Source organism: Schistocerca americana, chromosome 6 (assembly GCF_021461395.2).
Source record: "Schistocerca americana isolate TAMUIC-IGC-003095 chromosome 6, iqSchAmer2.1, whole genome shotgun sequence".
In the NCBI taxonomy this organism is placed as follows: Eukaryota; Metazoa; Arthropoda; class Insecta; order Orthoptera; family Acrididae; genus Schistocerca; species Schistocerca americana.
The window spans coordinates 18,006,321-18,028,690 of NC_060124.1; the positions used below are offsets into that span (position 1 = coordinate 18,006,321).

The 22,370-nt window shown below is 45.2% G+C and overlaps 1 pseudogene; it reads left to right on the forward strand.

Moving 5' to 3' along the window:
* The first annotated feature begins 660 nt into the window (after positions 1 to 660).
* LOC124621166 lies at positions 661 to 778 on the forward strand (annotated as a pseudogene).
* Positions 779 to 22,370: the final 21,592 nt, after the last annotated feature.

Consider the following 22,370-nt stretch of genomic DNA (forward strand, 5'->3'; position numbering starts at 1 on the left):
TGTATGTATGTATGTGTGTGTGTGTGTGTGTGTGTGTGTGTGTGTGTGTGTGTGTAAGAGAGAGAGAGAGAGACAGACAGACAGACAGAGAGACTGTTTCTATTAAACACACGGCTCAGACTGCGCTACCAAATTGTTTTCTGAGGCGTAAGATTTGTAGTTACTGTATAACTCGAAGCTTCAAGGTTTAACTATCACTGCTTATGGGTGTAGTGCACTTTTTTTAACAAAAAAAAAAAAAAATGGTTCAAATGGCTCTGAGCACTATGCGACTTAACTTCTGAGTTCATCAGTCGCCTAGAACTTAGAACTAATTAAACCTAACTAACCTAAGGACATCACACACATCCATGCCCGAGGCAGGATTCGAACCTGCGACCGTAGCGGTCGCTCGGTTCCAGACTGTAACGCCTAGAACCGCACGGCCACTCAGGCCGGCGTTTTTTAACACACACACACACACACACACACACACACACACACACACACACACACCTTGCTTCTCGTAAAGTTTTACTCTTAAAACAACGGCCCAGGAAGAGTCAAGGAACGCTGTACTTCATTCCAAGTACAGGACATCTCGGGAAATGACTATGACGAGAAAATCAGAGAAATACGAGGTCATATAGAGATTTACGACACACCATATAATGACTCGCGGGCAACGGCCTTGCCGCAGTGGATACACCGTTTCCCGTCAGATCACCGAAGTTAAGCGCTGTCGGGCGTGGCAGGCACTTGGATGGGTGACCATCAGGGCCGCCATGAGCTGTTGCAATCTTTTGGGGTGCACTCAGCCTCGTGATGCCAATTGAGGAGCTACTCGACCGAATAGTAGCGGCTCCGGCCAAAGAAAACCATCATAACGACCGGGAGAGCGGTTTGCTGACCACACACCTCTCCTATCCGCATCCTCAGCCGAGGGTGACACGGCGGTCGGATGGTCCCGGTGGGCCACATGTGGCTTGATGACGCTTCTTTTATATGGTGAATCGCGGAGAGTAAATACACTGTATCTGATGAAAAGTATGCAGTTATCTCTACTTAATGTGGAATTGACTATTAAATGTCACGAGAGGAGGACGCACCAGCATAAAGGGAGACTTGGAGTACTGTGTTGCCAATAGAGAAGCATTAACAGCAGAATGGTTAGGTCAGGTGAGCTCAGTCATTTCTAACGTGAACTAGTCACTGGATGTCACCTGAGCAACAAATACATGAGGGATATTTCAACCTTTCTAAAGTTGCCCAAGTTGACTGTTGGTGATGCGAATGTGAAGGAGAAACTCGAAGAAACAACCACAGGTGAAACGAGACCAGGCAGACCTCATATACTGACGGACACGCACCTTCGAGCATTGCGAAGAGTGACTGTAAACAATCGCCTGATGTCGGTGGAAACGATCACTCATGAGTTCCGAAGTGCCACCTGCAGTCCTGCTAGCACAAAGACTGTGCGTAGGGAAAGACTACAATGGTTGATCAGCACCCAATGAGCAACACGTTTCTATAGTTAGTGTTAAGCGAAACTTGAGCTGGTGCAAACAGCGGTGCCATCGGACAGTGAATGACTGGAGTCATTCGGAGCGATGGATCACGCTATACCCTATCGAAAGCGTTTGCGTTTGTCGAATGCCTGGAGGACGCTGCCTGCAATCATGTGCATTTCCAACAGAGAAGTCGGTAGGAGCTGCCGGCCGCGGTGGTCTAGCGGTTCTAGGCGCGCAGTCCGGAACCGCGCGGCTGCTACGGTCGCAGGTTGGAATCCTGCATCGGGCATGGATGTGTGTGATGTCCTTAGGTTAGTTAGGTTTAAGTAGTTCTAAGTTCTAGGGGACTGATGACCACAGAAGTTAAGTCCCATAGTGCTCAGAGCCATTTGAACCATTTTGAACCGTAGAAGCTGGTGTTTCGTTATGGGTATGTTATTCGTGTTTAGGGTTTGGAACCTTTATTGCGTTTAAGAAAACACTAAATACGGGAGGATGTGAACACGTTTTGCAGCGTTGCGCCCTGCGTACAGTAGGGGAACATTTCAGAGATGATGATTGTTTGTAGCAACATGATGTTGTTTCCTGTCATAGAGCAGCATCTGTGAGGCGATGGTTTGTGGACAATAACACTCCTGAAATGAAAATACAATGAAACGAATACCCTGAGCTGCATACAGGCGTTGATATAAGTCAACGGGACAGGTGAAAACGTGTGCCCCGACTGGGATTCGAACGCGGGATCTCCTGCTTACATGGCAGACGCTCTATCCATCCGAGCCACCGATGACACAGAGGATAGCGCGACTGCAGGGACTTCCCTGTGGCACGCCTCCAGTGAGACCCACATTCTCAACTTATTGTCCCGAACTATATTCATAGTACCCCTGCCCATCATACTTATTACTCGCCGCTTTACTGCTGATTCCCGTAGAAGTTCGGGCACTGTTTATGCATCCGCACAGAAGAAGATGGTCAAACAGCTGGTGAACGGTTCAAATGGCTCTAAGCACTATGGGACTTAACATTTGAGGTCATCAGTCCCCTAGACTTAGAACTACGTAAACCTAACCAACCTAAGGACATCACACACATCCATTCCCGAGGCACGATTCGAACCTGCGACCGTAGCAGCCACGCGGTTCCGGACGGAAGGCCTAGAACCGCTTGGCCACCGCTGCTGGCTCGGCCGGTGAACCTTATATATATATATACAGGGTGAGTCACCTAACGTTACCGCTGGATATATTTCGTAAACCACATCAAATACTGACGAACCGATTCCACAGACCGAACGTGAGGAGAGGGGCTAGTGTAGTTGTTTAATACAAACCATACAAAAATGAACGGAAGTATGTTTTTCAACACAAACCTACGTTTTTTTAAAAATGGAATCCCGTTAGTTTTGTTAGCACATCTGAACATATAAACAAATACGTAATCAGTGCCGTTTGTTGCATTGTAAAATGTTAATTACATCCGGAGATATTGTAACCTAAAGTTGACGCTTGAAACCTCCGACGTTCAGTTGCGTGTTGTAACAAACACGGGCCACGGTCGGCGAGCAGCATCTGCAGGGACATGTTTACGATGACGACCGTGTTTACGAGTGTGGCTGCAGTGCACTGTTGTGGTTTGGTCTAGCTGTCGCAGTGTCCGCATGTAGCACTTGCTGCTATTGTTATTGTGCATTCGTCTCCGCTGCAGACCAACTGTAGTACACCGTGTTACCAGACGTCTGTGATAGTGTAGTGTTGTAGGAACTGTGACCATGGTGTATTCGAACTCTGAAAAGGCGGAGATGATACTCATCTATGGCGAGTGTCGACGAAATGCAGCTGAAGCCTGCAGGGTGTATGCAGAACGGTACCCGGACAGAGAGCATCCAACGTGCCGCACATTGCAAAACATCTACCGCCAACTGTATGCAACAGGTATGGTCGTAGCACGGGTCCGTAACAGGCCCGTCACAGGAGAAGCAGGTGCAGTTGGTGTGTTAGCTGCTGTTGCCATGAGCCCACACGTGAGTACACGGGACATTGCGAGAGCCGGTGGACTGAGTCAAAGTAGTGTCATGCGCATACTGCATCGTCACCATTGCGAGTGCCGGTGGACTGAGTCAAAGTAGTGTCATGCGCATACTGCATCGTCACCACTTTCACCCGTTTCATGTGTCGCTACATCAGCAATTACATGGTGATGACTTTAATCATCGAGTCCAATTCTGTCAATGGGCATTAACAGAAATGCGTTGCAGTTCTACCTGTTTACCGATGAAGCGGGTTTCACAAACCACAGGGCAGTGAATCTACGGAACATGCATTACTGGTCCGTGGACAATCCTCGCTGGCTCAGACAGGTAGAGCGACAGCGACCGTGGACTGTAAATGTATGGTGCGGAATCATTGGCGACCACCTCATTGGTCCTCACTTCATTGCAGGGGCCCAAACAGCTGCAAAATACATCGCGTTTCTGCAGAATGATCTTCCAACGTTGCTCAAAAATGTCCCACTGGAAACGCGTCGGCGTATGTGGTATCAGCATGATGGTGCACCTGCACATTCCGCAATTAACACTAGGCTGACCCTTGTCAGGATGTTCGACGGGCTTTTATAGGACGTGGAGGACGCATAAATTGGCCAGCCCGTTCTCCTGATCTTACACCTCTGGACTTCTTTCTGTGGGGTACGTTAAAGGAGAATGTGTACCGTGATGTGCCTACAACCCCAGAGGATATGAAACAACGTATTGTGGCAGCCTGAGGCGACATTTCACCAGATGTACTGCGGCGTGTACGACATTCATTACGCCAGAAATTGCAATTGTGTGCAGCAAATGATGGCCACCACATTGAACATCTATTGGCCTGAAATGTCGGGACACACCCTATTCCACTCCGTAATTGAAAACGGAAACCACGTGTGTACGTGTACCTCACCCCTCATGGTAATGTACATGTGCGTCAGTGAAAAAGACCAATAAAAAGGTGTTAACATGTGGACGTAATGTGCTCTTCCAGTCTCTTCTGTACCAAGGTCCATCACCGTTCCCTTTGGATCCCTACGTAATTCAGTGCTCTCCGATACACACGATCGAACATCGGAGGAGTGGTACTCAAGCGTCAACTTTAGGTTACAATATCTCCGGATGTAATCAACATGTTACAATGCAACAAACGGCACTGATTACGTATTTGTTTATATGTTCAGATGTGCTAACAAAACTAACGGGATTCCATTTTTTAAAAAACGTAGGTTTGTGTTAAAAAACATGCTTCCGTGCATTTTTGTATGGTTTTATTAACCAATTACACTAGCCCCTCTCCTCACGTTCGGTCTGTGGAATCGATTCGTCAGTATTTGATGTGCTTTACGAAATATATGCAGCGGTAATGTTAGGTGACTCACCCTGTATATATATGGTATCTGTTCTCTCGGGCGTGTCCGAAAGAACAGATACCATCTTCATATACATATATTCCCGATATGTACTGGCCAGCACAGAGCCCCGACCTGTGCCCAAGGAACGCCGTTGGGGATGAGTTAGAACATCGACTTCGTTCCAAACACTAGCATCCAACTTGACAATCTTTTTAGGTTTCAGCTCTCCTGGGAGACTAAGCTGTCATTGCTCCAGAGACATTTCGTTGAAAGTGTCTCCAGCAGGTTTCAGACAGTCCACAAGATAAAGGTTGAACAGTAATATCCATTAATAGGTACCCCGATACTTTTATCAGATAATATGGTTGCAGATGTGGATGTATATCTGAAAAAGGTAACTTCTGAAAATTAATGCAGAATTTTTAAGCCGGCCGGTGTGGCCGTGCGCTTCTAGGCGCTTCAGTCTGGAACCGCGTGACCGCTCCGGTCGCAGGTTCGAATCCTGCCTCGGGCATGGATGTGTGTGATGTCCTTAGGTTAGTTAGGTTTAATTAGTTCTAAGTTCTAGGCGACTGATGACCTCAGAAGTTAAGTCGCATAGTGCGCAGAGCCAGAATTTTTAACTGCTATTCACAAACGTAGTTAGTTTCTTGTCTACTGGAACGTATTTCGAAACAACGAGTCACACAAAAGACGAAGTGCTAACCACGTCATTAATTTACACGCAACACGTGTCGTGAGCTTAATAAAATCATTCCACTAACGTACGTTTTCGTAGCTGTCTTTAACTAAGCTATGTTCCTATAAATAAAAATCGTCCCAACATGGCTGGCGAAGCCTATTCGGCGTCGCCATTTAAGTGGTGGTCGTGTTGGACAAATATTGTTAGTCGGCCGTTCCATAATTTTGTGGGGTCTCATTTTTTTTATTAGACTAGAGAGCAGGACTATTTATGGGGACCAGTTCGTATATCTGTTCCCAATCGAAGGTGTCTATCGCGTCATTAGCAGCGTACTAAATGTTCCGGCACACGACAGGCGTTGAACATGCGTGATTGAAGTTCACGCACGAGATGTGACGTTGCTGGCGAAAGTTTAGAATAACGTACAGCGTAAAAGGAAAAAAAAAAAGGAAGGTAAGCGAGAGACTGGAGGTGGGATGCAACGCGTGGTAAGGCGGCTGTGATAAACGCTTCTCCGTCACGCCTACGTGCGACTGTCTTTGAATGTGAGAGCAGGAATAACGCGTAATGAGGCCGCACGAGAGAGAGAAATAATGTACGACGTGTTGCCGGACAGTATGAATAAAGAGTCGAGAAGTCGGACTGTTACGAAGCTGCGGGAAGGAGCGCAGAGGAATGATCTAAATGCGGTGCTGCACGCAAATGCGTTATTCCCGGGGACGGGTGTTGCATAACGCATTAGTCGGCAGATGCGACAAACGCATTATTTCGGAGGCCCAGCTAAGGCGGAGGTGATGAATTATTGGGAACGGCCGGCATACATACCTAATATTGCCTCACACATTCCGTGTCGCTCTGACCTAAGGAGAACGTTACCTGCGGGATGTGGCACCTGTACGTCTGGGAAGACAAAAGACGCGAACGGCCAGTTGAGATTGTCGCTGATTTCTCCACACACTGACCGTTTGTCGGTTAGTAGCGGATAGACGCTAGACCGGTCGGAGGGGTTGGGGGTGTGGGCCACAGTGGATATGCCAGGAAGGAAACGGCCGGCAGGCTACCGTCTCGCCGCCGGCCCTCTTTAGGCGCGTGAAATATTGACAAGTTCCGGTGGGGCCCGAGCCGCCATTAATTACAGGACTCCAATAATTAACACAGGGGGCGCCTGGCTGAAGCGGTCGCTACCGCCGCCGCCGCCACGCGAAACAAACAAACAGAACTGCCGCGCCGGGGCAGACAAATTACATTTTTGCCTCGGGCACCACTGTGGGTGTCGTTCATTTTTTGATGATGAGGCCCGCCCTTTTGGCAGTAGCGGAGTGCGCGCATCGGCAGAACACTCTCCCCGCGTCCTTTTAATTACTAAAACTGTGACCCACCTCTCTCACCCCTCCCCCCCCCCTCCCCCCGCCGCCCCTGTACCCCGGGAAAGCTGAAATGAAATGATCTGTTTAATTATTTTTGCGCGCCGCTCGCAAGATAATTACTACGATCCGTTCGTAATGGTGGCTGTGGCGCGTGCTTCAGGCCAGAAAGGAATTAATTTAGTTCCCGAACGGCCCCTTTTGATAAATACGTGGCCGGCGCCTCCCTTTGTGGCACCGCTGCGGCCGACGCGCTTGTTTGTGGAGGAGCCGCTGCCGAGAGAACCCGAGACACGCAACAACTCAACAACACACACGGTGAGTTGAAACTGTAGCGAAAAGCTACAGAGGTTGCCACTGACGGGTGACGCCACAAATAAAGTTCCTGGGTGCTTACAAAAGAACGTAAGAGTTACGTCTCTTACTGTGGAGTACAATAACGACGTACATGAGGGATAGTTTGAAAGTTGCCTGGTACATTGCAGCTTTCAAGATTTAATTTGCTATCTGCAATTCAGTCAATAGTGTATCACATGATAACTGCACGCGTACCTGTACAGTTTGTAAGTAGGCTGTTTAGGTTTTTATGTTGGTAACGCCACGTAGCGCTTTATATGAAAATCGCTGACTGTGCTGTGTGCAGTCTGTGGCTGGTTAGCGTTGTTGTAATATTCGCTATTGTAGTGTTGCGCAGTTGGATGTGAACAGCCGGCCGCGGTTGCCGTGCGGTTCTAGGCGCTGCAGTCCGGAACCGCAGGACTGCTACGGTCGCAGGTTCGAATCCTGCCTCGGGCATGGATGTGTGTCATGTCCTTAGGTTAGTTAGGTTTAAGTAGTTCTAAGTTCTCGGGGACTGATGACCTACGATGTTAAGTCCCATAGTGCTCAGAGCCATTTGAACCATTTTTTTTTTTTTTTTTTTTTTTTAATGTGAAGTTGGAGGTGAGCCGCCAGCAGTGGTGGATGTGGAGAGAGAGAGATGGCGGAGTTTTGAGAGCAGATGATCTGGACGTGTGTCCATCTGAGACAGTAAATTTGTAATACTGGATATCATGAACTGATATACAGGGTGATTCAAAAAGAATACCACAACTTTAAAAATGTGTATTCGCCAGCAGTGGTGGATGTGGAGAGAGATGGCGGAGTTTTGAGAGCAGATGATCTGGACGTGTGTCCATCTGAGACAGTAAATTTGTAATACTGGATATCATGAACTGATATACAGGGTGATTCAAAAAGAATACCACAACTTTAAAAATGTGTATTTAATTAAAGAAACATTACAAAGAGTATTTAATAAGGTTTTTTTTCACTCAAAAACAAGTTCAGTGATGATCAATATGGCCCCCTCCAGACACTCGAGCAATATCAACCCGATACTCCAACTCGTTCCACACTCTCTGTAGCATATCAGGCGTAACAGTTTGGATAGCTGCTGTTATTTCTCGTTTCAAATCATCAATGGTGGCTGGGAGAGGTGGCCGAAACACCATATCCTTAACATACCCCCATAAGAAAAAGTCGCAGGGGGTAAGATCAGGGCTTCTTGGAGGCCAGTGATGAGGTGCTGTGTCACGGGCTGCCTGGCGGCCGATCCATCGCCTCGGGTAGTTGACGTTCAGGTAGTTACGGACAGATAAGTGCCAATGTGGTGGCGCTCCATCCTGCTGAAATATGAATTGTTGTGCTTCATGTTCGAGCTGAGGGAACAGCCAATTCTCTAACATCTCCAGATACTGTAGTCCAGTTACAGTAGCACCTTCGAAGAAAAAGGGACCAAAAACTTTATTGGCTGAAATGGCACAGAAAACGTTCACCTTAGGCGAGTCACGTTCATACTGAGTTGTTTCCCGCGGATTCTCAGTGCCCCATATACAGACATTGTGACGGTTGACTTTCCCGTTAGTGTGGAAAGTTGCTTGATCACTAAACACAATCTTTGAAACGAAAGATTCATCCGTTTCCATTTGAGCAAGGATAAAATCACAGAAATCGATTCTTTTAATCTTATCAGCTGCAGACAGTGCTTGAACCAATTTCAGACGATAAGGTTTCATAACTAACCTTTTTCGTAGGACTCTCCATACAGTTGATTGTGGAATTTGCAGCTCTCTGTTAGCTCTGCGAGTCGATTTTCCTGGGCTGCGAACAAATGCTTGCTGGATGCGTGCTACATTTTCATCACTCGTTCTCGGCCGTCCAGATCTTTTCCCTTTGCACAAACACCCATTCTCTGTAAACTGTTTATACCAACGTTTAATACAGCACCTATCAGGAGGTTTAACACCATACTTCGTTTGAAATGCACGCTGAACAACTGTCGTCGATTCACTTCTGCCGTACTCAATAACACAAAAAGCTTTCTGTTGAGCGGTCGCCATCTTAGCATCAACTGACGCTGACGCCTAGTCAACAGCGCCTCAAGCGAACAAATGTACAACTAAATGAAACTTTATAGCTCCCTTAATTCGCCGACAGATAGTGCTTAGCTCTGCCTTTTGTCGTTGCAGAGTTTTAAATTCCTAAAGTTGTGGTATTCTTTTTGAATCACCCTGTATGTATTATGACTTTTGAACAATATTAAGGTAAATACATTGTTTGTTCTCTACCATAATCTTTCATTTGCTAACTATGCCTATCAGTAGTTAGTGCCTTCAGTAGTTAGAATCTTTTATTTAGCTGACAGTATTGGCGCTCGCTGTATTGCAGTAGTTCGAGAAACGAAGATTTTTATGAGGTAAGTGATTCATGAAAGGTATAGGTTATTGTTAGTCAGGGCCATTCTTTTGTAGGGATTATTAAAAGTCAGATTGCGTTGAGCTAAAAAATATTGTGTGTCAGTTTAGTGTTGATCAGAATAAGGAAAGAGAGAAATGTCTGAGTACGTTCAGTTTTGCTCAGCTGTTTTAAAATCAAATAACGTAAGGGGTTTACCAGCACAATCATTCATAAACTTTTCTAAGGGGACGTTTCAAGTTTTCCACCCACTTCAAAACGCTGCAATGTTTAAAATTGTTAATCTAACTCTACGCATTGTCTCATGAGGTGTGACACTGTTTGATGGTTTGATGGTTATCCGTCCGCACAGAATACAGTGACTGTTGTGCAGTGACCAATTTTCGTCCAAAGCATTGGGCTATTTCATTCTTTTGTTCGGAACGGGAGGCCGACAAATCTTTGCAAAACTGGCGACGACGGAATCGATGCACATACCCACCAACCTTTCTCAAACGATTTCACAGAAACTATTTGGTAAAACAATTTCATTTCTACTCTACTTGTACCTTTCCGTGTCAGGTTCATTACGCTGTGCCCATCATTTCGTTAATGGTCATAGGTACTTTGGTATTTGCGTGGAAGTAAGATACTGCGGGAAATTCGAAAAAGTTTGCAACGGGAAAATACGGGTCACTATGACTTTGCGTTGGTGCATATTATATAATATGTCGCCGTGTATAAAATTTAGCTAACGTATCGATTTTTTCTTTAGACTTGCGTGGAGGTCTCTGTCTGTTACCAGTCTCGAGGAAACTGATCTGATTCAGCACACTCATTTGGGATCGCCCCGCGCCAGCGATAAAGCCAGAGTCAAATACCCACAACGTTCTTCACATTTCATGAACTGTCTGAGATACCGAAATAAGATTTTGGCAAATGACAGCATGCAAAGAGGAGAGTAGTTTGCATACGGGTATTATGCAAAACTTTATTACCTTCCATGTTATTCCATAAAAGAATGTAATTTTTAGGGAAAATTGATAGATTGTGAAACAAGAAATGATATAGGTTTCGGAACAACGTAAGTGAAGACATTACACGTTTATTTTCTACTCAGAATGTGCTTTTTCGCCGGCCGCTGTGGCCGAGTGGTTCTAGGCAGTCTGGAACCGCGCGACCGCTACGGTCGCAGGTTCGAATCCTGCCTCGGGCATGGATGTGTGTGATGTTCTTACGTTAGTTAGGTTTAAGTAGTTATAAGTTCTAGGGGACTGATGACCTCAGAAGTTAAGTCCCATAGTGCTCACAGCCATTTGAACCATTTTGTGCTTTTACATAAGATACTTCCCTTACTTTTCTCCTGTTCCTGACTTAAAAAGCTTAATAAACCAGCATTTCTGAATTCTCTTTCAAATTGCGTCTTATAATGGTTCTTTATTTACGTGACCATTACGGCACTCCAACCCCTGTTCTCGATACCAGTAATATCATACTACTTTTCTGCGAAGTAACAGACATTTTTGTGACAATATTCACATTTGGTTTTATTAATGTATAGGTACTCCGATGTATCAATATATTACAGTGATATGGTTCTTGTATGTATTCATTTCTGTGAGACTGTCATAATCTTTGACTTAGTTGTAACCGTTTTGGCGCGAATGCGCACAGAGCAGTCTTTGTTTCACTTTGCAGAAGTTAAGTTGTTATTTCGCTTTGTAAAAGAACAGTCAAGTCTTGTGTTTGGTTAAAGTGGAAATTAAATATATGAAGATTGATACAAAACTGTTTTCTTGATGATGTGACAATTAAGAAGTATATGTGAATTTACAAGAAGTTTAATAAAAATGTGAATCGTGAACACCAAGCCAAAAATTATTTTTAGCATGCCATTGTTCTGATCTGGGATTGTTTGATCATTAAGAATTTCCTGAAAAACGCATTTGTTAGGTTTTCAAATATTGCTAAAATACAGATCTGGACCATCTATCAGTCAAAGTGGAATCACCCTAGAATCAACAAGATGAGCCATAACAACTTCGGCGGAATCTGCGTGGGAATCCATTCAAGATAAGTGCCAAAATTAATGACTTTTTTACACTGAGTTCATTATTTCCGTTCTGACGATACCATCCACAGCCAATAACTTTGTTGTTGCCCGATAAAGCGAACATATGCTGCGGGAGCAACATTATTAATCTGATTTCTAACCGACTTTGCAAGTGGTGGTATTGTTAGAGTCTGCACAACAGTTTGGTGAGGTGAGACTGTGTAGACTCTGCTGTATTTTGGCAAAATAAGCAAATTTTAAGATGGTAATAAGAGAAACACGTCTCTGAAAGGTACAAATGGTTAACAAGCCAGGCATTTTCGAAGGAATTCCTTTTAAATTTTAAATAGTAACTAAAGTAGAGGTGACATCTTTTTGAATGGTCACCATGCAGTTGTGGGTGAGCAGGGGCTCCGCTTAATATCTAAGGAAAACGTGAGCGTAGGGTTCAGCACTTTCTCTCCAGCGCCCAGCATTTCCCCAACAGCCACTACGCTCAATCCCCCCCCCCCCCCTTCCCCACCACCACTACCGCTCTCCCCACACGAGCCCAGCCGTCTGCGCATCTACCGGCCACCATATTCTGCCCGGACTCGAATCCATTACCCTCGGCTATTACCCAACCACAAAATCACAGTACTTCATCTCCCACTGTTATTATGTTATTGGGAACACGGGATTAAGTTACAGTAAACAAAATTCATATCAAGTGCTTCGACCGCCGCATACACTGTGGGAGTCGGAACAGTTTCACGAGCAAGTTGTCTGGTAATTAGAGTAGCAGAGCACGTTGTGATCGCCTTCAAGCCTTAAGGTAAGCGCATGAGCCAACTGAAGCGCCCTCCGCTCCCAGGTTCTGTAATACCCTGATCGACTAATACACTCCACAAATACACATACAGCATGACTCACATATCCACAAGGAATGTGCACAACCGAACCCACCACGTGTGATTTCTCTACCAACAGTGCCATACGACATTTAACTTCCCTTTGACAATCCATGAATAGCTTACCACAACGCTTCGAAAAAAATGGCTCTAAGCACTATGGGACTTAACATCTGAGGTCATCAGTCCCCTAGACTTAGAACCACTTAAACCTAACTAACCTGTGGACATCACACACATCCATGCCCGAGGCAAGATTCGAATCTGCGACCATAGTAGCAGCGCGATTCCGGATTGAAGCGCCTAGAACCGCTCGACCACAGCTCGGCCGCAACGCTTCGTCTTGAAAGCGTCCAGTAACCTTATCAGGAGGTTTTGGTAATATTCTCACGAGCATAGTCATTTACTACTACATCACGGCAGTCGCAGTCTGCATCTCATCACACGAAGATGATTAGGTCTTTGCCTTTTTGGCGGTGGTGAATTCACATGTTTGCACTGCTTGCTTTGCTCCTTTGTCTTCTCGGGGTCACAGCGTCTGTCTATGGTGACTATAATTGGAGTAAAGGCGGTCGAGTTTAGGCTTGTTCTGCGCCCCTATGTCACACATTCTCCTACAGCCAATGAGCGTTCAGTAAGAGTTCTGAGCGGTATGCTGTCAATGTCGTAGCCAGTGCGAAAATTAAAAGTGATCGTAGCGAGCTAATTAGTAAATTTATATTCCGTAACTACTAGCGTTAGAGCCAGATGTGCCCAGCGCGATACTGACTTGCTCAATTTGTGAAGCTCTTTCTCTTGAATAAATCATCCACTTTTCTGAAATTGCAATCATTTGTGTACATGTACGTCTCGTCTACCCATTTCCGTCCCATTCGATTTTTCCCCCTAGCTTGTATGCAGGCCCAGATCAAGCCTTCTAAACTCTTCACTTAGTTCGAATGAGAAAATCTATAATAATGCCAACTGAATTTCCACTGGTTTTTACCAATGTAAAGGAACAAAGTAATGAAAAGTTTTAAAAAGAGCCCTTTAAATTAATTCTGTTATCCGAGTATACCAAAGCTTTCTATCTATGTTTGTGTGTGTGTGCATTCTTCTTGACGTATCAGCCATCTACGGACTATACTATTCCAACTGGGCTTCTCCTTTTCCTAGCGCCTAGATTTTAACTTAGTGACGTCTATTTAACACAGTTGCTAATTGTCAACGGTATCTGTTCCTTCAGACATGCTAGCATCCATAGTACCACATAGACACTAAAAATATAGACATTCCAAACGCGTATGTTTAACTTTAGACCCTTATTGCCTCTTGGCAGTTTTTAGTTTTGGATTTTCTTGGAAACATAGGCGCTCTTCAAGCCTGCTGCGTTTCGATATATCCTCCTGTGTTATCCCATTTATTGCACGTCTTTTTCTATCTCAGTGAACTACGCCTACTTGATTTTGTTATTGAGAAAGAAGCATAGTGCTTAACCTTTTAGGCATCATATGAGAAATGACGCTTTTCAAGTATAGTACATTTCGCGGAAAGACAGCAAGGGGGAAAACGAGAGAAATTCGCGGTTCAAAATGGTTCACATGGCTCTGAGCACTATGGGACTTAACATCTATGGTCATCAGTCCCCTAGAACTTAGAACTACTTAAACTTAACTAACCGAAGGACATCACACAACACCCAGTCATAAATTCGCGGTCATAAGGAAGTTAACCTACAGTCGTTATTCGCATTCTTTGTTCGCAAATGCAGAAAAAGAGAGGAGTTAAACAGTAATTCCAGTCGAATAAATCTCCACTACATACCGTACGGTGAATCGTGCAGGACAGATGTAGGTGTAGGTCTCATTAGAGGCGTTGCACAAACTCAGATTGGCGTAGGGTAGGGAACGAAATTTGACAGTGCCCATTCAAAGGAACCAGCTCAGCATTTCGGGAAATCACGTAAAACATATATATCGACTAATACAGATTCGAATCGCCTCCGTCTCAATGCAGTTCCAATATCTTAGCGCTGCCTCACCTCCATCGGTGTGAGTGCCATTGAAAAGGGATTTCAGAGTGTTTCCGTATTTCTGGATTTCCGGAAGGCTTTTGACACTGTACCATACAAGTGGCTTGTAGTGAAATTGCGTGCTTATGGAATATCGTCTCAGTTATGTGACTGGATTTGTAATTTCCTGTCAGAGTGGTTACATTTCGTAGTAATTGACAGAAAGTCATCGAGTAAAGCAGAAGTGATTTCTGGCGTTCCCCAAGGTAGTGTTATAGACCCTTTGCTGTTCCTTAAGTATATAAACGATTTGGGCGACAATCTGAGCAGCCGTCTTAGGTTGTTTGCAGATGACGCTCTCGTTTATCGACTAACAAAGTCATCAGAAGTTCAAAACAAATTGTAAAAAGATTGAGAAAATACATCTGTATGATGCGAAAATTGGCAGTTAACCCTAAATACACTCCTGGAAATGGAAAAAAGAACACATTGACACCGGTGTGTCAGACCGACCATACTTGCTCCGGACACTGCGAGAGGGCTGTACAAGCAATGATCACACGCACGGCACAGCGGACACACCAGGAACCGCGGTGTTGGCCGTCGAATGGCGCTAGCTGCGCAGCATTTGTGCACCGCCGCCGTCAGTGTCAGCCAGTTTGCCGTGGCATACGGAGCTCCATCGCAGTCTTTAACACTGGTAGCATGCCGCGACAGCGTGGACGTGAACCGTATGTGCAGTTGACGGACTTTGAGCGAGGGCGTATAGTGGGCATGCGGGAGGCCGGGTGGACGTACCGCCGATTTGCTCAACACGTGGGGCGTGAGGTCTCCACAGTACATCGATGTTGTCGCCAGTGGTCGGCGGAAGGTGCACGTGCACGTCGACCTGGGACCGGACCGCAGCGACGCACGGATGCACGCCAAGACCGTAGGATCCTACGCAGTGCCGTAGGGGACCGCACCGCCACTTCCCAGCAAATTAGGGACACTGTTGCTCCTGGGGTATCGGCGAGGACCATTCGCAACCGTCTCCATGAAGCTGGGCTACGGTCCCGCACACCGTTAGGCCGTCTTCCGCTCACGCCCCAACATCGTGCAGCCCGCCTCCAGTGGTGTCGCGACAGGCGTGAATGGAGGGACGAATGGAGACGTGTCGTCTTCAGCGATGAGAGTCGCTTCTGCCTTGGTGCCAATGATGGTCGTATGCGTGTTTGGCGCCGTGCAGGTGAGCGCCATAATCAGGACTGCATACGACCGAGGCACACACGGCCAACACCCGGCATCATGGTGTGGGGAGCGATCTCCTGCACTGGCCGTACACCACTGGTGATCGTCGAGGGGACACTGAATAGTGCACGGTACATCCAAACCGTCATCGAACCCATCGTTCTACCATTCCTAGACCGGCAAGGGAACTTGCTGTTCCAACAGGACAATGCACGTCCGCATGTATCCCGTGCCACCCAACGTGCTCTAGAAGGTGTAAGTCAACTACCCTGGCCAGCAAGATCTCCGGATCTGTCCCCCATTGAGCATGTTTGGGACTGGATGAAGCGTCGTCTCACGCGGTATGCACGTCCAGCACGAACGCTGGTCCAACTGAGGCGCCAGGTGGAAATGGCATGGCAAGCCGTTCCACAGGACTACATCCAGCATCTCTACGATCGTCTCCATGGGAGAATAGCAGCCTGCATTGCTGCGAAAGGTGGATATACACTGTACTAGGGCCGACATTGTGCATGCTCTGTTGCCTGTGTCTATGTGCCTGTGGTTCTGTCAGTGTGATCATGTGATGTATCTGACCCCAGGAATGTGTCAATAAAGTTTCCCCTTCCTGGGACAATGAATTCACGGTGTTCTTATTTCAATTTCCAGGAGTGTATTATTAAAGGTTATCCACATGCGTGCTAAGAGGAGTTCGTTAAACTTCGGATACACGATAAATCAGTCAAATCTAGAGGCCGTAAATTCAACTAAATACCTAGTAATTACAATAAAAAACAACTTAAATTGGATGGAACACACAGAAAATGTTGTCGGGAACGTTAACCAAGGACTGAGTTTTATTGGCAGGACACTTAGAAAATGAAACGGGTCTAATATGGAGACCGCCTACACTACACTTGTCCGTCTTCTTTCAGAATACTGCTGCGCGGTGTGGGATCTTTACCAGATACTTCTGATGGAGTACAACGAAAAAATTCATAAAAGGGCAGCACGTTTTGTATTATCGCGAAATAGAGGAGAGAGTCTCACTGAAATGATAGAGGATTTGGGCTGGACATCATTAAAACAAAGGCGTTTTTCGTTGCAGCGGAATCTTCTCACGAAATTCCAAACACCAACTTTCTCCTCCGAATTCGAAAATATTTTGTTGACACCAACCTATATAGGGAGAAACGATCATCATGATAAAATAGGGAAATCAGAGCTCGTACGGAAATTCGTTCTTTTCGCGCTCTATGCGAGATTGGAATAATAGAGAACTGTGAAGGTGGTTCGATTAACCCTCTGCCAGGTACTTAAATGTGATTTCCAGAGTATCCATGCAGATGTAATGTAGATGTAGATGAACGAATCCTTGTCGAAACGACCGACTGTTCTTTGGATCTGCTCTTTCTCCTCTATTAATAAAACTCTATATTCGAGATTGCCGACCAATACTCAAGAGGACACTCCATCTAGATTGCTTTAATTCTTCGTAATTACCGATTTCTGCTCTTCACAAACCATTGTCATGTCTAATTGTATCGGTCACAAGAGTAACTCGTCCAACGTATAAGCAAAATTTACATACTACGTCACAGCTTTTTGTGAAATGGCATGTAAATTTTGCTTATACGTTGGACAAGGTATTCTTGTAACCGATAAGGCTATACCTAGAGATGGTTTATGAAGAGCCGAAGTCGGTCATTACTAAAAAATTAAGCAGTCTAGATGGACAACAATACCTGTTTGACAATAAGTGATTGCGGATTTTCTCCGAAGGCAGTATGTTCGTTTTTTCACTACTCGAGAATCCCGTAAATGAGAGTTTTGCAAGCTGTATCTACAGAGATACTGCGCATTTCATTAGAATGTTTCCCCTGGGTCACATTATGGCATCTGATGTATCCAGAAATAGTTTTGCGTTGTTATTCTATCTGTATATTGAGCAAGCAGTAAAGGAAACAAAAGAAAAATTCGGAGGAGGTATTAAAATTCATGGAGAAGAAATAAAAACTTTGAGGTTCGCCGATGACATTGTAATTCTGTCAGAGACAGCAAAGGACTTGGAAGAGCAGTTGAACGGAATGGACAGTGTCTTGAAAGGAGGATATAAGATGAACATCAACAAAAGCAAAACGAGGATAATGGAATGTAGTCAAATTAAATCGGGTGATGCTGAGGGGATTAGATTAGGAAATGAGACACTTAAAGTAGTAAAGGAGTTTTGCTATTTAGGGAGTAAAATAACTGATGATGGTCGAAGTAGAGAGGATATAAAATGTAGACTGGCAATGGCAAGGAAATCGTTTCTGAAGAAGAGAAATTTGTTAACATCGAGTATAGATTTAAGTGTCAGGAAGTCGTTTCTGAAAGTATTTGTATGGAGTGTAGCCATGTATGGAAGTGAAACATGGACGATAACCAGTTTGGACAAGAAGAGAATAGAAGCTTTCGAAATGTGGTGCTACAGAAGAATGCTGAAGATAAGGTGGGTAGATCACGTAACTATTGAGGAGGTATTGAATAGGATTGGGGAGAAGAGAAGTTTGTGGCACAACTTGACTAGAAGAAGGGATCGATTGGTATGACATGTTTTGAGGCACAAAGGGATCACAAATTTAGCATTGGAGGGCAGCGTGGAAGGTAAAAATCGTAGAGGGAGACCAAGAGATGAATACACTAAGCAGATTCAGAAGGATGTAGGTTGCAGTAGGTACTGGGAGATGAAGAAGCTTGCACAGGACAGAGTAGCATGGAGAGCTGCATCAAACCAGTCTCAGGACTGAAGACAACAACAACAACAACATTCTATCTACTGTAGGGTGATCCGTGTGCCCATCATAGACAAATCATAGTTATGGTTGTAGTTGATCGAAAATCGTTTAATCGAACAATATTCGGTTCATTCGCCTACTTGTTTCCAATACCCAATATCAATTGGATATCTTGAGGATCAAATACCGGTCCTTGCACCGAGTGTTTCTCCCCTGTAAGCCTAAGTCTGCCTGAATTTTGTTATAATTTAACTGCAGTTCGATTTCAGAATACGTTACAGCGAACAACCTGTGGAAACTTTCAAGATATATTTTATAAATTGTATTAAATGTCCATAAGAAAGCAGTTTAGTAGTAACAATACGCTAACGGCAACGCGTCCCTCGCATTAGAATATTAAATTCCGTTGTCCCTCTGTGCGACTCACAACCGTTGGGCTCCATATTGGAGCCCAACTGCAGTCTCTTCCGTTATTAATTCTTGTAATGATCCGTAACATCATGAATACAATACTACACTACTCTACGTAACCCTCGTCACCGTCACTCATACGATGAAGTTTGATATATAAAGCATCACCCAGAATGTGGTCGATGGTATGTTTGCCTGATACCAACCTTCTCAAACACTTTCGGAATGTCACCGACTGCCAGTTTAAAACTAGAGTGCCAATTTAAAACGTACTATCTCCACGTGAATCGGAAAGCCTCATTTGCTAGAGTGCATCAGGTGCCATGTGCGAGAAGCATCTGAGAAACTGGGAGTGTAGAGCTGTTAAAAGCGAGCACATGCGCATGAGTATGAGAGACATGCCTAGACGCATGTGTTGTGTGGTCTTCAGTCCTGAGACTGGTTTGATGCAGCTCTCCATGCTACTCTATCCTGTGCAAGCTTCTTCATCTCCCAGTACCTACTGCAACCTACATCCTTCTGAATTTGCTTGGTGTATTGATCTCCTGGCCTCCCTCTACGATTTTTACCCTCCACGCTGCCCTCCAATGCTAAATTTGTGATCCCTTGATGTCTCAAATCATGTCCTACCAACCGATCCCTTCTTCTGGTCAAGTTGTGCCACAAACATCTCTTCTCCCCAATCCTATTCAATACCTCCTCATTAGTTACGTGATCTACCCACCTTATCTTCAGCATTCTTCTGTAGCACCACATTTCGAAAGCTTCTATTCTCTTCTTGTCCAAACTGGTTATCGTCCATGTTTCACTTCCATACATGGCTACACTCCATACAAATACTTTCAGAAACGACTTCCTGACACGTAAATCTATACTCGATGTTAACAAATTTCTCTTCTTCAGAAACGATTTCCTTGCCATTGCCAGTCTACGTTTTATATCCTCTCTACTTCGACCATCATCAGTTATTTTACTCCCTAAATAGCAAAACTCCTTTACTACTTTAAGTGTCTCATTTCCTAATCTAATCCCCTCAGCATCACCCGATTTAATTCGACTACATTCCATTATCCTCCTAGACGCATCAGTTATCTAAATTGAAGCAGGTGCTTCAGTAGCGGCCAGTCTAACGTATTGGATGTATTATTTTCACTGAAGTGGCAGAGAAACTGGTATAGGCATGCGTATTCAAATACAGAGATATGTATACAGGTAGAATAAGGCTCTGCGCTCGGCAACGCCACTACATATATGACAACAAGTGTCTGGCACAGTTGTTGGATCGGTTACTGGTGCTACAATAGCGTACCGTGAATATGAGGAATCCGGTAAAACATCAAATTTCCGACATCGATGCGGCTGAGAAAGATCCTGCAAGATAGGGACCAACGAGAACTGAAGAGAGTCATTCAGCATGACAATACAACCCTTCCGCAAATTGCTGCAGTTTTCAATTCTGGGTCATCAAGAGGTGTCAGCGAGCGAGCCATTCAACGAAACATCATCGCTAAGGGCTTTCTCAGCCGAAGGCCCACTCGTGTACCGTTCATGACTGCACGACACGAAGCTTTACGCCTCACCTGGGCCCGTCAGCAGCGACATTGGACTGTTGACGACTGCAAACATGTTGCCTGGTCGGACGAGTCTCGTTTCAAATTGTATCGAATGAATGGACCTGTAAGGGTATAGAGACAACGTAGATACGACTTTGACAGGTGACACATACGTAAGCATCCTGTCTGATCACTTGCGTCCATTCATGTCCATTGTAGAGTGCTGCATGACCGAGTAAGCGAGCACAAAATACGAGATGGGGCGAGCACACCCTAACTGGATAGGCTGCCCGCACTAGTTCTAGTGACCGAGCATAGAAGCCGTGACCGAATACGTAGCACGCAACTTCAAACACATTACACGTGTCATTATCCGTGTGAGACTGCAGCCAGTACGGGCTTCTCATTTGTGGTGTGTCTCTCTCTCTGTAATTATGCAGTGCGAGGAAGCCAGTGCAGTAAGAAGTATGATTGAAACCAATGTTTACACATTGAAGACACGGTAAGGTCTAAAAGCTAAGTATGGAGCACATTTTTGTTGGTTGTAGACGAAAACAGTGCGTCTACTGGGTACGTATGGTGCATAAACTGCTCCACATTATTGTGTCTCCAATCGGGAACCACTCATTTAAAGAAACACAGTTGCAAGAAACCTGACAAAGATACAGTTCCTTCAGGAATAACGGCAGTAATAAAAAATAGTATTACAGCAAAGTGTGTTGCAATGTGTGCTAAAGATATGAGACCTTTTAATCCTGTTTCCGGTGAAGGTTTCAGAGAACTAGGCCAAGAATTAATACATCTAGGTGCGCATTATGGAGGAGTTAACGTGACAGATGTCATGCCACATCCCTCTACTATAAGCAGACATGTCAAAAAACAAGCTGATGCAATACGAAACAGCATACTGCCTTCTGTTATTACGGAAGTTATTAATAAAACATGTGCTGCGACAGTTGATATGTGGACTGATTCTCATAATCAGGTGCACTATTTGACGCTTACAACACATTACATTAGCACAGATTGGTCTCTTGTGAACAATGTTTTATTTACAACAAAATTCCCGGACGTTAAGAAGACGGAAGTAAATACATTGTGTGTGTGTGTGTGTGTGTGTGTGTGTGTGTGTGTGAGAGAGAGAGAGAGAGAGAGAGAGAGAGAGAGAGAGGCGTTGGATTTGCACAGTAGAGTGCAGCGAGCCGGGGCGGAGCGAAGTGAGACGTCAGCGGTGACCGGTCATGCTCGGTTATCCGCGTGTCCGGAATCCGGACAACAGACATGGGGCGAGTACGTGACCGAGCCGAGTCGTGTGGGGCCGGACACGAGCGGCTCGGTCCCCCCGTCAACAGGCGAGCCGTCACCGGTCAAACATTGAGTGTTGCAGCACTCTAGTCCATTGCACATTTTGACGGACCTGGGAGATTCCAGCAGGACAATGCGTCACCCCACACGTCCAGGATTGCTCCAGATTGGCTCCAGGAACACTCTTCTGACTTTCAACAGTTTCGTTGGCCACCAAACTCCCCTGGCATGAACATTATTGAGCACGTCTAGGATGCCTCCAGCGCTCTGTTCAGAAGAGACCTCGTAACCCTTGTACTCTTACGATTTGCAGACAGCCCTGCAGGATTGACGGTGTCATTTCCCTCCAGCACTACTTCTGACATTAGCCGAGCCCATGCCACGTCGTGTTACGGCACTTCTGCGTGCTTGCGAGGGCCCTACACGATATTAAGCAGGTGTACTAGTTCCTTTGGCTCTTGAGTGTATTATACTCATAATGCAATGATGCTCGCACGAACATCAAATTATGTTGAGAAATGCAAAAAATTAGGTTGATGATGCGTTCTAT